The following is a 16,108-nucleotide window of genomic DNA, read 5'->3' as shown; positions in this document are numbered from 1 at the left end:
TTGATACTAATGGGTTCAAATCCCGACTCCAACACTTACGAGCTATTGGATTTGGGGCAAGTTACTTAAGCTCTCTGTGCATTAGTTCTCCACCTTTAACATGGGAATCATAATAGTACCTGTATCATAGGGTGATTGTTAGGAATAGATCAAATTAGTGAACATACGTAAAGTGTTTTTAAGGGCACCTGGTGTAGAGTAAATTGCAGTATCAGTGTTAGCTATTATTATCCACATGTGGAAGCTATGCAAGCTGGTTGAAGATCAATCTTAGAATTCAAAATAGTCTTGATAAACTATCATACTTTTCATCAGGAGACAATAATAGTTTGCTTGCTGGAATTCATTATAATACATATCTGTGATGAGCTGCATAACATTGCTTTCTGATGGAGATCTTGCACTTGGGGGGACTGAATCCTGTTGAAGCCTGTCTTCTAGTATTTGAAGTTGCCCTTCTTGATTTGGAAGCAGGAATAAAGGCTATTGCCAAAGTAATCCCATATAGACATGCATCCTCTTCCAAACAAGTGTAAAATTTCTTCAGAAAAGCATAAGGGTTATAATCCGCATGACATAATTTTCAAGATACTATGTTAGCACCCCAGTAAGCCAGGAAATCAATCTTCCAGCCACCACAACCCTCTAGGAAACATCTGTTGGACTATTTGCCATGAGAAAGAATGAAAGTGGGCCTGGGGCCCCAGGCTTAGTAGGGGGAGTTCCATCTGGAAGGGTTGATGGAAGCAGCCTGCAAGCCTGAGAATGGAAGCTCTCTCCAGGCCTTTGACAGCAGAGAAGGGACCCAGAAGGTGGTTTGGACAATGGTGGTGGCTCCTGCTGTCCAGTCCTCCAAATCCTCCAACTACTGGAAATGTCATTTAAAACCTGTCTTTGGAGCCGATGCCCTATTCCACATTGTTTTGAGCTCTCAAAGACCTAGGTTTGTCCACTGAACATGTGGTTTGAACAAAATTCAATCCCAGTTATTTATTTTCCAATAGCCTATCTTCTAAGTTAAAACTGGACATACAAAGTAAGGAGTCAGGTACATGAAGGAATGTGATAAAGAAAGAAAACTAAAGATGGAGTCAACCTGACCTTGGAAGTAAGCGAGTAACTCACAAAAAGGGGAGGGGTCCTGGGAACCAAAAGAGACAGCTTGACAGCAGACAGAAAACGATTTAACACTCAGACAGGGGAGAAAATTGAGATCCGCAGCTATGGCCAAGAGATACAACCCAAAAGAAATGTTTCGAAATGCGAGCTACAGGACAGACTGGATTACATGGACTTTTCCCATCACAAGATGTGAGCTAATCTACTTTGCTAAAAACAAACACATTTCACCCCTGAGAGTGTATTAAGTGCTCTGAAAAGGCTCTGGGATTTAATTTGTAAGACACATTTCATCAGATATTTAGAATTCTCGCTGTAGAATTTCTGGCCTCTAATGTTTTTTTATTTTCTGATTCCTGAGAGATAATCAGAACCATATTCACTCAGGGAGCAAGCTTCAGCCTAACATTTCCCTAACCCTTATATTGCTCAATAAGTAAACTCTCACATATCAACATTTTTTTCTAAATAAAGGTTTCAAGGAATTGAATGACAAACTGCCCCCACAATACTATTTTTATAAATTAAGAAAATAGTCTAAACAAGCTAGAAATTCCTTTATCCAATGCCCTTTGTGAGTGGAAATAATAATAATGGCACCTGTTTTTCTACAATGGTATTATTTGTATTTTCAACTTAAAAACTGAAGAATATTTTAATTGTTCAAAACACTTTTATTGAGCATCGACTGTATAGCCAACTGCTGTGTGAACATAACATTGCATAATTATACCTTGTCGCGTCCTGGAGATCATTTTGTGTGTGTAACGTTTTAAATAACTTAACAGGAAAAATATTTTTCTCCGAGCTCCACAATCAGAAAACACAGTGATTAGAGTAATACTTAACTGTGAATCAACTGTTTGGTTACTTGGCTCATATTGACTCAGGTATTAAAATGTGTTGAGGAAGTAACTCAGATTATCTGATAGGCCTGTGGTTAAAAGATGATAAACACTGGGGACAGATTAGTGGAGAAATTAAGTCATGTTAATCTGAGTGGTATTTAAAATGAAATAAAACACATGCCATTTAAAACTGAAAGACATATGACTTACTATACCGAGCTTTATGTGAAAGCTTTACCCGTCATCGAAAGCTCCTTAAAAGGTACGTGGGTGGCTCAGTCGGTTAAGTGGCAGACTCTTGATTTCAGCTCAGGTCATAATCTCATTGTTCCTGAGACTGAGCCTTGCATCAGGCTGTGCTGACAAAGTGGAGTCTCCTTGGAATTCTCCCTCTTCCTCTGACCCTTCCTTGTGTGCACATGGGCACATATGTGCTCTCTCTCTCTCTCAAAATAAATAAATAAACATTAAAAAAAATATAGCTAAACCAGAACGGGGTATTCTGGAAGTTCCCCTTTTCTCTTATTTTGAACTCATTCCTCTTCATCAACATTGTTATTTCTAGAAACCCCTTTTCTTGCTGCCTTTCTCTTGGTGCCTCTCTCTCCTCTCCTTCCTCCTTCACTGTCAAGTTCAAGCCTTCAAAGTTGACAGTGCAATAGCTTTCAAACTGCTTAGTCGCCCTCCAAATATCACAATCTTCTCTAAAGCATGATATGACCACACTGTTTTCTTGCTTAAAATCTCTTGGTAGACCTCTAGAACTCTGTGATTGAATCTATACTGGACCAAAGGCACAGGCATCTTCCTAAAATCGGAGCAAAGAGAGAAATATAAGACAAACGATAATGGATATATAAGAAATTAGGGCTATAAAGTCTTGAAGACTCTACTCATGGAAATCTTTACTACAAAACTAAGGTAGCCTACTCAATTTGACAGGTGACAGGCATCTATCAGAGAGTTTTTATATCAGCGGCATGCTTAGGAAAATCAATCTTGCTTTGTATTTAACTTGAATTAGAAGAGAAAGCACCTGGAGGTGCATTGGCCAAAAGCCCAAGGACTTGCCGTGATTTTGAGTAAATAAACTGCGAGGTCCCAAATCAGGGTGGTGGCAGTGAAACCGGAAAAGGCAGGAGAGGCGTCAGTGGGGTTGTTGTAGATGATCTGCAGAGAATCAGGAAATAAAGAGTCAAGCATCCCTAGTCATTGCTTGTAGAAATCTTTCATTGCTTAGCTTTATCGCCAAAGATTTAGAAGTATCTGTTCAGCTCTTCTAGGATAAAAGTGATTATCACTTTACTTTTCCAATGGGTCAAGTAGAGCAAAGAGAAGTGTTCAGAGACATACAGGCCACAGAGAGAGCCTGTGGGTGCTGTGGCTGCTACCTTCTGTGACCTCTTCGCAGCCTTGCCCTATGACCTGCTTGCAGCCTCCGAAAGAAAGGCCAGCCATGTCATTCCTTATGAGAAAGATCTTACTTAACTGTCTAAAAGGGCCATATCTGGGGCGCCTGGCTGGCTCAGTCAGTTAGACGTCTGACTTCATCTCAGGTCATGATCTCGCGGTCCATGGGTTTGAGCCCTGCATCGGGGTCTGTGATGACAGCTCGGAATCTGCTTCAGATTCTGTGTCTCCCTCTCTCTCTCTGCCCCTCCCCCACTCATGCTTTGTCTCTCTCCATCTCTCAAAAATGAATAAACATTTCAAAAATTTATTAAGAAACAAAAAGGCCGTATCTATCAAGACATTAAAAATAGTGGTTTTGGCCAAGAAAAGGTGGAGAATTTTCATGCGTTAGCTGTAGTGGGCTGGGGCATTTCCACATTATAAAGAACACCCATGATCAGGACGGATGGACTTTATCGATCTCAGGGCCCCTGGTCTTGGGGAGGACCCTGCAGGATACCTTACTAGCTGCACAATCCTGTGCTGGAATTGCATTATGACAGGAGAATAATCTTCCAGGCTACTGCCGGTATGCCATGTTTCTACCGGTGCGATAAATATCATAAATAAATACCACAGCACATTTAGTTTGCTGAGTTTTAAGGATTTTCAGCGAGAGATGACCTGTGACCTTTGTACAATTGTTCCTGTGTTATTTCTCGCTGGATGTGAAGCACCGAGTTCTGGAAATTTCAGAAGACTGTCCCCCCACCCCCCTTAAGCCTGACTGTGGTCCAGTCCACCTACAACTTCATATAAATGCTACTGAGCCACTTTTATAGGCAGAGACAATCTGCTGGTTGGGATGAGCAATCCAAACTTTCCAACTGTTTCCACCAACAGCCAGATGTGCTTGCTGGGCTCACAATTTAGCAGCCAGTCCCTAAGGCGCTGAATGGAAATGAGTAAGTCGGGAGACAGGAAGCACTAGCCCATTTTGGCATTCTATACCCCTCTTCCATTTTAGACTCAAAGAAGCACCACGAATGTGGTGGCTGGAGCTGATGAGGTGCCAAGCCCAGTGGACCTTGTGGTAGAGAAGGCCGTTCTCTGGAACTCTTAAAGGCCACAGTGCTGTTTTTAGAAGGAAAACACTTCCAAGGGTGATACTGTGGCCTTTAACTTAATTAGTCAATTAAAGAAAGAAAGTCTCTCAAAAGAATCACGCAAATAAAAGGAAGCTGCTGAAGGCTGCTTCCAGGGAAAGAAAAGAATCTTTCACCACGCGAAGGCCAGAAGCGTGGTTGCAAAGTTTTCCAAGGAGGATTGTGAAGCTTTCAAATATTCATAAGAGGTTCTTGATGGGCTCCTGCTTGGGGATCTGTGGTCCAGTTTCTGAATCATAGACTTACGAGGTAGCCTCTTGTAAAGACCTTACTAGAGAAACAAACATTTCTACCTATATTCCCATTTCTAAACTTAATTTTTGTGACATTAAAAAGCAACATATTTGGGGCACCTGGTGGCTCAGTCGGCTAAGTGTCCGACTTCGGCTCAGGTCATGATCTCACGGTCCGTGGGTTTGAGCCCCCCATCGGGCTCTGTGCTGACAGCTCAGAGCCTGGAGCTGCTTCTGATTCTGTGTCTCCCTCTCTCTCTACCCCTCCTCCGCTTGTGCTCCGTATCTCTCTGTCTCAAAAATAAATAAACCAAAAAAAAAAAAAAAGCAACATATTTAACAACGTCCTCTGGGATTATCTTATTCTATTAGAATGATGTCAAAATTAAAATATTGAAATATGAAAGACTTAATAAAATTTAAAAATCCTCTTTAATATTGAAACCTTCTCTTTCTAGGTGGTGCTTGTCAAATGTGGGGATTCCAAAATAATTCTAATTAGTTCTAAAACTTCTCAACTCAACTGGATTTAGGCATAATCTCTAAACATACCATGCCCCAGGGGTACATCTTTAATTGAGACACTTTTTCTAATCATGATGCATACTTTCATTCCAGTCTTTGCTCTCATAGAAGTCATGTTCTAGTAGGTGAAGACAGCAAATAGATACTCAAATGTATAATCTGCCTGTTGCTTTTGCTTTGGAAAAGTATAAAAAATAAGGAGTATAGAGTGTGTGTATAATGGGGTCGGTAAGAGGTGTCATAATGCTTGATATGTGATACAAAATTAAACCCATAAAACATGTCAGGTTATCATCCAAATTGTTCAGGCTCTTAAACACCTGCTAATGTGAAAATGGAAGATAATTTATTTTCCACTTTGGTTTTCTTCATCGGTTTAATTCATGAGATGACAAACTTTTCCTTTTACTTGGTCTCATGTGATCTTATAACCTTAGTTTCTTCAGGTAAATAGAGAGTCATGAAAACATTTGACAGCATTTCATAATGTTTGGAAGAACATGTTATTCTCACTTAAAAGGTGTTTTAATGTGAGTTGATTAAATTCTTCCTTGCCCACTAAATTTAACATACTTCTTGTGTCCTTCAGTCTTATTAGCTTCACTTACTTGTATAGATTTACCTATCACACATTTCCCTCCAGTACTGATATTTATATCATAGAGTAGGGAAGCCAAACAATTTGTATTTGAATAATGCTGAAGACTGCCAGGCATTCCTCAGATATTTGGAAACAAACTCTGGTTTTGTGTGATTTCTTCCTCCACCATTGAATATTTAGTCAGTGGACTCTTGGGGAAAAATTCAATTAGAATGTTTCTCATTTATCTTCTCAACCCAATAGGGGATATTAGAGAGCATCTAAGTTCCATGGAGTTTGTGAAAACATACTTTTTTTGTTTTTAAGAAATAGAATTTTTTCCTTTGGAAATAGTAAATGGTCTTAAATGGAAAATGTACCAATTTTTTCTCGATGCTGAGTTTTTGAGTTTAAATAATTTCCAGGCACATCAAATGTTCAGTACAATGCTACCTCTGTGTCCAATACTTCAGACTTTCTAAGTAAGCTTGCATTTGCTTTAATGATCATGATCTGTCAGTGTATGAATATCTCTGTTCCAAAAAGTCATTTATCTACCACATGACCTCACATTAACACTTTGCAGGCAGCACATTTCTTTCTTTCTTTTTTTTTTTTTTAATATTTTTATTTATTTCTAGGAGAGAGAGAGAGAGAGAGAGACAGCGTGAGCAGGGGAGGGCCAGAGAGAGAGGGAGTCACAGACTGAAACAGTCTCCAGGCTCTGAGCTGGCAGTCAGCACAGAGCCCGACGTGGGGCTTGAACCCACGAACCGCGAGATCATTACCTAAGTGAAAGTCGGACGCTTAACCGACTAAGCCACCCAGGCGCCCCTGCAGGCAGCACATTTCAAATCTATTTTTGCACTCTGATGTTGCAGAATCTTTTCCTATGAATTTTATGTTGTTATCTTAAAATAAATTTTGTGAAATATTTTTCTTATGCTAAGATAAACTTATGAGCATTGTAGAAACCTTAAGGACATGATTCAGAAACTTACCATGCAAGAAAATAGCTTTTAGGATGTATTTTCATTTAGTCTTTACATAAATATTTATACTCTAGGGTTTGCATGTATATAGTCTTGTGGATGACTTCCCGATGCCACTGAATATATATGGGGCACTCTTAATTTGAGGCTCAAGATAGTAGAGCATTCCACAGTGAAGACAAGTCAACCTGCTCATTTGGGGACGTCCAGGAACAGGGCACTTGCATTAACAGTGTGCCTCAGGTCACAGCACACCGTCACTGTCAAGTCTTGCAGGAGAGCTCTCATTTCCACACTCTTTTATTCTTCATCCATTGTGTGATACATTTGACTTTTTTAGCTGGTATAATACTTATTGATATTTTATAACATATTTTTCTATATATTTCATTGATTTCTGCCCCTGGTTTGTTATTTTCTTTCCACTTTTCTCTTTTGGTTTTTGTTCACTGAACTTTTTCCATCATGGAGATATAGAAATACACCAAAAATCTCCTGTGTATTGGTTTTCTAGAGCTGCCGTAACAAAGCACCACAGATGAGGTGGCTTATGCAGTGTAAGTGTATTGTTTCATGGTTCTGGAGACTAGAAATCCAAGGTCGAGGTATCACAATGTTGTTCCTTTTAAGGGTTATGAGGCAAAATCCGTTCCCAACTTGTCTCCTTGATTGGTAGATGGCCATGTTTTTGCATTGTCTTCCCTCTGTTCTTGTCCGTGTCCAAATTTACTCTTTGTATGAGGACACCAGTCATATTGGATTAGGGCCCAACCTAATGATCTCACTGTAACTGGATTACCTCTGTAGAGGTCCTTTTCCCAAATAGGTCACATTCTGAGGTACTGGGGTTAGGATTCAGCGTATGAAAATCTGGGGGGAACACAAGTCAATGCATCACACCTTGTTATAATAGTATTTACAATCTATTGGGGGAAAGGCCTTTGAACACTAATTTAAAACTCGGATGATAGGAAGTGCTATACGAAAATAGTAACCAAACACAAAGTGAGGACTGGGACAAAGGAGAAGAGCTGGAGCAGAAAGGAACATCTCTGGAAGGTACAGATGCTTCTCTACTGTCATGGTCACACTGGACGGATAGCACTGACAATAGAGTAGATATTTTCTGCTTTGTGGGGCACCAGTAACTCACCTTTTGGGGAAGACTCATCTTTATCTTGTGGATGACGTCCTATAAAGAGCCTTTTTCTATGTAAAATTAAGGCACCAAGTGTACACTTGAATGGAGAGGCTAATAATGGCTATACTGTTTTACACCCTATCGTATAAGGTATTTAAGGTCTGCAGGGCAGTGGCTCTAGAACAATTATTATGATGTTACATACTTCATGTTACGTCTTTGGAGAGCGGGGCCAGGAAAAGGCAGAGGAAGTTGGGCTATGAGACCTTGGGGAGAACTAAGATGAGAGCAGGGGCTCTGGTTGAAAAGAGCTCAGGAGGGTAATCATTAGAGGGGGACAAATGGGCTTTTCAGGGGAGTTTCCTAAGGCCCATGCCTGACATACAGTTTTAGGTTTTTCTTTCTCTGAATTGTGCTATTCTTATACTATTCCCAGATTTTCAGTACACCTTTGGGGAACTGCTCTAGTCTGGTCACATCTCTGCTGTGAGGTTGCTCTGTGTCATCTGAGACCTGAGTTTTAGGGGCATCACTGATTCCAGAAAGAGCGGGACCCTGAGGGATAAAAGTTGCTGAAGGAGCTTGACCCACAGAAGAAGTTGGCAAGGTGCCGGGGCAAGTTCTGCAGTTTCTCGGTGAGGGATGGGGCGGCCCCGAAGACTAAGGGGAAGGAACCCTTGTTGACTGATTTCACATAGTATGGGAGTCTTGGAAATCTTGTTATGTGAAAGTAGATTGACGGATCATCATGGAAGATGTGAAGTCTCAGAGACTTGTATGTTCTCTACAAAGGTAATCACTAGCCTTACCTTGGCATTCACTTTCACCTAATGTACCAAGAAATTTGTGAAATAGCGACATAATATCCTCAGTATTTTCATAAACATTGGTATTCTATCATTAGTAAATTTAGGCATAAGTTTACTAGTAAATGCTCATACACATTCATTAATAAATGAACTCCTATTGTTCTTAAATACATGGTTGGGAAATTAATTGAGGCATTATACTCAAAATGTAGATACAGTGTTTTAAAAGATTTCTTTAGACAGATAGTGAGAAGCTGCTCGGTTTATTAGAAGTCACCTGGTCCAGGCTCCCAGTTATGGAATGAATAGGTTTTGGGAATGAAAGACACAGCCTGGGGAGTATAGTCAATGATATTATAATAGTGTATGGTGATAGAAGGTAGCTGAACGTAGCATAATATATAAACTTGTCAAGTCACTATGTTTACACCTGAAACTAAGGTAGCATTGTATGTCAACTGTACCCAAATGAAAAAAAATAGAAAGAAAGAAAGAAAGAAAGAAAGAAAGAAAGAAAGAAAGAAAGAAAGAAAGAAAGAAAGAAAGAGAAAGGAAGGAAGGAAGGAAGGAAGGAAGGAAGGAAGGAAGGAAGTCAGTTTGGGGCTTCCAAATGTAAGTAAAAGCAGGCATAAGAAAACAATCTGAGTGCTGAAGCAGCCTTAACCTGAGGGCAATTACTGATCTAAGTGAATCTAATTTTGTTGTGAGGGTCTCTCGGAATGATGGGAACATGAATCAAAAGCCAGAGCCGGTCCCTCAAGTTCAGTCTAACAGAAAAGCTAGATCTCCAAAGGGAGGATTTTCCCAAAGCTAGGACTCAGGCAAAAGCAGAACTAACTCTAAACGGATCCTGATTCAGCCGGAAGGGGGCTGGCCAGGAGGCTGTGTTGGTGCCAGGGGTTGGAGAAAGGCGCAGGGCAGCTGGGAGCAGCGGACTGCAGTGTGCCCAATGCTCATGCTCACATCATCATGTCCCGAGGTGGTCAGGGAAAGAGGAACGTAGTGATGGCTAGAATGGCATACGAGCCAGGGGAATGCATGAGTGCACATTGTTTTAAGGTCCTTGTGTTATCATCTGGTTGAAGATGAAAAGAATTAATTTTAGATTTTTTTCAGGCTTGCATATTATAATTTTTAAGGTAACAACTAATAGGAAAGAAAAACACATAAGTGTGTAGGGAGAAAAACACATAAGTACAAAAATCAATTAAGAAAATTGGTAGGGGCACCTGGGTGTCGGTCATTTGGCTGAGTGTCAGACTCTTGTTTTCTGCTCGGGTCAAGATCTCACAATTCATGGGTTCGAGCCCCGCGTCTGGTTCTGTGCTGACAGCTCAGAGCCTGGAGCCTGCTTTGGATTCTGTGTCTCCCTCTCTCTCTGCCCCTCCCCCATTCATGCTGTCTTTCACTCTCAAAAATAAAATTAAAAAAAAAGAAAAGTGGTCAGAAAACGCTAGAGAGACATAAAATTGGAGAGAAATACAGAAATCAGAAAATATGACGGTATGTTTAAACATAATTATTTCATTAAATATAATGTGGAAATTACATTAACTGTAAAGAACTCAGTACCTGAAGACAAATGTTTACAGGGTATGTTTTTAAAAAATCCAACTATACGCTTATAGGAGACACATAAAAAATATACCTAAATTATAAGGATATAGAACAAGATGGAGAAAGATATACTAAATAAATACCAACCAGAGTTTTCTAGATATCATAGAATATCATTATTAACAATACATTAATTTGCTGCTACAATGATCATATACGTTATCAACGTATCATATACAACATCAACTATATTAATATCCGACAAGTAAGACTTCAAGTGGAAGGCATTTCTAGAGATAAACATCACTTTATAATGATAAATGATTCCACGTGCTAGAAGGGAACACTGTTCATATTACACATTATAACCTGCCCTGAAGATGCAGATGTAACATCTCTCATGCACAATGATGACATCGACCAAGCTTGGGAAACTGAAAGCCTTGCCCATTTGCTGCCCAAACTTGAGCTGACTTGACAAGATACCATCTGTAGTTTTAATTTATCCATTGTGGTGGCTTTGTTTTAGATTATTAATGTGTTTCAATACAGGGTACTGCTCCATCCCTGCTGTAAGTGGTACATAACATAGGGTACATGCTTTGTTATTCAAAACTGACTTTCCCTCAGAGAGAGAGAGAGAGACCGCAAAAAGAAACAGATGAAGAGAAAATGCACAATCTTAATCATAGCGCAGATTTTTAATTCATCTGAATATTTGATAGAACCTGTGGACAAAATTATGATCAACAAACTTGGCCAAAGAGGCAGAGAAATGGCACTGTGTAAAACTATTGCAAAGAAAAAAAATCTGTTCTTGCACACAGACCATTTTTTAAAAGTGGCTACATATTGGACATAAATAAAATGTCAACACATTTCAGAGGATTGAAACCATACAGAACATATTTCAAAATGCAAGTATAGGTTACAAACTTATTAAAAGAACAGAAAGGAATTAATTATCAAAATTACCTACCCAGATAGTAGGTAGAATTTGTGTTTGGAAAGGAACACCCAAGTACTTTTCTGCTGTACTTGTGGTAAAAAACAAAACAAAGCACATAAAACAAAACAAAAACAAGAGAAAGCATGGCCTGGATCCCCGGATCCTTACACTCTAAAAGGTAAGACATAAAAGAAACACTGGTTATATCCCTAATGCGTAACAAAGGGTTAGTTGTTCGCTTGAATCAATAATATAACATGCAGTCTGTGTTAATAGGAGACTGTGGAATACAAAAATCACTTGGAAGCAATATTCTCTTGTAAGACACCACAGTGTAGAGTTGGTGACGCTGCAGCAGTGAATTCAAACATTTATTAACTCTTAAAACATTCACAGTCCTGCACCAGACTCTGATATATACAAGTCATTTCTTTAAGAAGCTTACACCTTAAGAAGAGATAGACCTCAGAAGACAACCAAGCAGGGAATGCCATCGTAAAAGCTCTCTAATAAATAATGCAGCCCCTACTCTTTCCTGGAATCGTGAAGTGCAATTGATCATATGATCTAAACTAATAGAGACAAAGTAGTTTAAGAGAGCTAGAACTTTCACTGGACATTAGGAACAGGAAAATTTGAGCGGACAGAAATGAAATGGCAAAGGACAGGCAACATAGACAAAAATAACTTGTGAGCAAATGCAGGAAGCAGAAACCCGAAAGGTCTCCATGGTGTAGGAATTCACGTTATGGGTAATAAGGAAAAGAAAACGAATAAATTGTTGACTTGATTTTTAGGGTATATATATATATATATATATATATATACACACACACGTATATATGTATACATATGGGCATACATATATATATATAGATATAGATATAGATATAGATATAGATATAGATATAGTTAAGGACTGAAAAATAATCTAGATTGATATAGATGTTAAACTATCTACTAAGAAGAACTGATATCCCTTTCAGCTGCATAAGTCTATAACATGACCAAAAAACAAAAACTAAAACAAAGCGACTAATAATTTGATTTTTCTGATTTCTACATAAAGGAAATATTAGTAACTCAGCATTTGCCTCCTCCTAGGTATTTCTAGAACCAGGCAACAAATTAGAGTTGTGTAACTCTCCTGAAAGTAACCCTTTGCCTCGTTATATTATTTATGGGGTTAGTATTAATCAGCAAAAGTAAGCAGAAGATAAACTAAAATCACAGTGTGGAAGACTAATTTGTAATCAAAACCCAAAGAGAGAGGAAGAAATACCCGAATTCCTCTATGCTTATTTCTTATGAATCTCTGCAGGGTTTGCAATCCTGTAAGTCGTCCCCAAAGGGCATTAGTTAGACCTTTTATAGCAGTTCCAGGAGTCGTCAGGGAATCTGAGGTCAGGTCCTCCCATCAGGACTTGCTCACGTCACTTTCTCGCCTTGTGCTCTTTAGAACTCACTCAGCCTGCTGGAAACACATCTTTCCCACAACTAATTCATGTCTCTGTGCACAAATCGCCCCTGTTCAAATCCCACCTCTATCCTTTGTTCGCTGTCTGACCAAGAGCACATTTGCTCTTCTGCAATATGGAATGGTAATACCCCCTACTTCATAGAATTGTTGAAAAACTTGAACAGGGCTCAGAATATCGTAAGTGCTATTTACATTTTACCTTTATGAAGATTATTCTTAAATATCTAATGGAAATGTTGTGAGTAAGATGTAATCTAAACACTCAACAAAGCAAGTTTGTTTGTTTTAAGTTTTTAATTAACTGTCAGGACAGCCAAGGAATTTCTGTAGTTATGAACAATCCCCAAATGAGAGTGGCTTAAATAATAGTGTTTGTTTCCAGCTCACCACCGAGGACCAAGCTGGGTGGGTGGTGGTTTGGAAGAACTCTGTCCCACCTGGCGTCCTCACAGCGTGAGGAGGCAGACATCACAGCTTCAGGGGAGAGCGTAGTACAAAGAGCCCAGTGGGGTGCCCAGCCACTCAAACTACTGCTCTGCCCACATTTCCTTAGCCACAGCAAGTCACGTGGTTGCCCCTGGCATCATGGGTGTTAGCAACGGCTGCCTGCCAGACGTGGTGGATTAGCTGAATGAGGAGAGTGGGAATGTTTGTGATGACTGGCAATGTCTTCCATAATTATGACAGAGGCTATCAGCCACATATACTGGGGTCTCAGCTGATTTTCTTACTTTATCATAATAAAACACAACTCATGACTTCTTTAGATAACTTTTTCCTAATTGTAATCAACTGCTTGGTCAGACACTGCTGGTACTTTTGTAACTTTGGGGTAGGTGATAGTGACCACCTGAATTCTTTACTCACTCTCTGACAGTTATGGTCCAATAAGGGAATCCCTGAAACTCAGGGTAAGAATTCCACTGATGGAGATGTGGGTTAATTGGAAGTTTGGAATCAGATATCCCCAATTCAAAATTCACATCTGCCACTTAATCGTTGTGACTCCAGGTGTTTACTTTCCTCTCCCTGGAAGAATTTCTACATGGGAGGTAGCTTATATCTGGCTCATAGAATGCTCAGAGAGTAAAATGAGTTTGCCTTTGTAAAGTGCTTAGTAAATTGTCCCAGTGGGATGCAATAAGTGCCACCTGCTTCTACTACTGCTACAAGGCAAGTGAAAATAGAAAAGTCATCCTCTTTAGAGAAGATTTCCTTTTCATGTAAGAAATAGAAAAATGGTATGATCAAATGATGCTCTGGGATTTGAAGATACTGGGAGTTTTTAAAGATGATTCATTTCAGAAATAATATAGTCAGTCACCTCCTAGCTTGACCTGTGGGGAGGAGAGTGGGGTTGGGAACGAGGGAAGGGGGCATTACTACAAATGTGGGTGGGTGTATAGGCATGTATGGACATGTGTGTATGTATTTCCATATTAAATGAATTGACACAAAGAATATATTTATATTACTTATATAATAAAAGTAATCTAAGTGTTGTTAATAAAGTTAATGACATAGCTGCAGATAATGCAACAAAAAATGGAAAGGATTTTTCAGAACAGTTATTATACACTTTTTAGTTGGCAATTGATACAAAACTGTATAATCTCACTTACATCATTTGCTTAGCAATTACATCTTAAAAGTCTTTTGGGGGGCACCTAGGTGACTCAGTCGGTTAAGCATCTGATTTCAGCTCAGGTCATGATCTCACAGTTCGTGAGTTTGAGCCCCGTGTCAGGCTCTGTGCTAACAGCTCAAGCCTGGAGCCTGCTTCAGATTCTGTGTGTCTTTCTCTGCCCCTCTCCCACTCATGTTCTATCTCTGTCTCTCAAAAAATAAATAAATGTTAAAAAATTTTAAAAAGTCTTTTGGGGACCAGCATATGAGACTGAGTAAAGTTACAAAAAAGAAATAGGAGAAGTTGAAAAAACATAAGTAGGTAATCTACTCAGGATCAAATATAATTTCGAAGCCCACTTCATATAGATGAAAATCCATGAAAACTCATTTCATGCTTCTGTAAAATTGCTTTCAATTATTTTCAAGGATTAGTAAACATTGGGGAAGGTGCACAGAACTGCCTGGTGCAACAAAGATTTAACAGGATGGCTAAAATTAGCCTTTAAAATGAATACTGCATTTTTAAATTAAGAAATTGGACAAAGTCCTACTGAGGCTTATCTGGGTTTGGCTTGGAGCCTGCAAAAGTACTTATTATGGTCAACGTCTGCTACTGAAACATTTATTACAGCCGGATGGAGACAGACTTGGTCAAGGAGAAAGATGCTTCTAATTGCATTCACATATGATGTCTCTGCTTTTCACGATATTTCATTTCAACAGTCTTTCTCATTAGGCTAGATTTCTCATCCTTTTTCCCATCTGAAAATTTTAAAGCAAAATTTTTATAGAGGAAGTGTAGAGCTTGACTAAGCTTTAGAAAGGGACTTTTTTTTTTTTAAGTGTATTTATTTATTTTTGAGAGAGAGAGAGAGCACACCAGCAGGGGAGGGACAGAGAGAGAGGAAGAGAGAAAGGATCCTAAGCAGGCTCCACTGGGTCAGCGGGGCTGGAACTCACGAACAGTGAGGTCGTGACCTGAGCTGGAGTCGGACACTTAACCAACTGAGCCATCCAGGTGCCCCTTAGGTTCTCTTAATAATGTTTGCTTATTTCAGCAGTGTCCCTGCACATCTTTTATTAGACTATTCCCATTATTTTTATACTAAGTAGACAATATTTAAAAACTTCATTTTCTATTTGTTCCTATATATATCTATTTGTACCATTGATTTTTTTTTTTTTGCCAAACTCACTTATCAATTTCAATATTTTATCTATAGATTTTTGAGGGATTTTCAGTATATTCAACCATCTTAACTCTGAATAATCTTTTTCTTCCTTTTAAATATGTTTTAAGTTTATTTATTTGGAGAGAGAAAGAGATAGAGAGAGAGAACAGGGGAGGGACAGAGAGAGGGAGAGAGAGAATCCCAAGCAGACTCCATGCTGGCAAACTCAAGAACTGTGAGTTCATGACCTGAGCTGAAATCAAGAGTCGGACACTTAACTGACTGAGCCATCCAGGCACTCCTTCCTTTTAAGTGTTTTTAGAATTTTTCTTATTATACCGTCTCTCCGGTTACATGATGAATAGAAGTGGCAGCAAATAATATTCTTGCCTTGTCCTCATTTTCAGGAAGAAAGTGTTTTTCACCATTTGGAATTCTTCATCATTTGAAATTCACCATTGAATGTAGGGTTTTTGTTGCTGCTGTTGTATTTGATACTCTTTATTTAAAAATCAA

The sequence above is a fragment of the Hyaena hyaena genome, unplaced genomic scaffold (assembly GCF_003009895.1).
Source record: "Hyaena hyaena isolate Hyena2069 unplaced genomic scaffold, ASM300989v1 scaffold_11, whole genome shotgun sequence".
Lineage (NCBI taxonomy): Eukaryota > Metazoa > Chordata > Mammalia > Carnivora > Hyaenidae > Hyaena > Hyaena hyaena.
Note: the sequence above shows the minus strand (reverse complement) of the source record.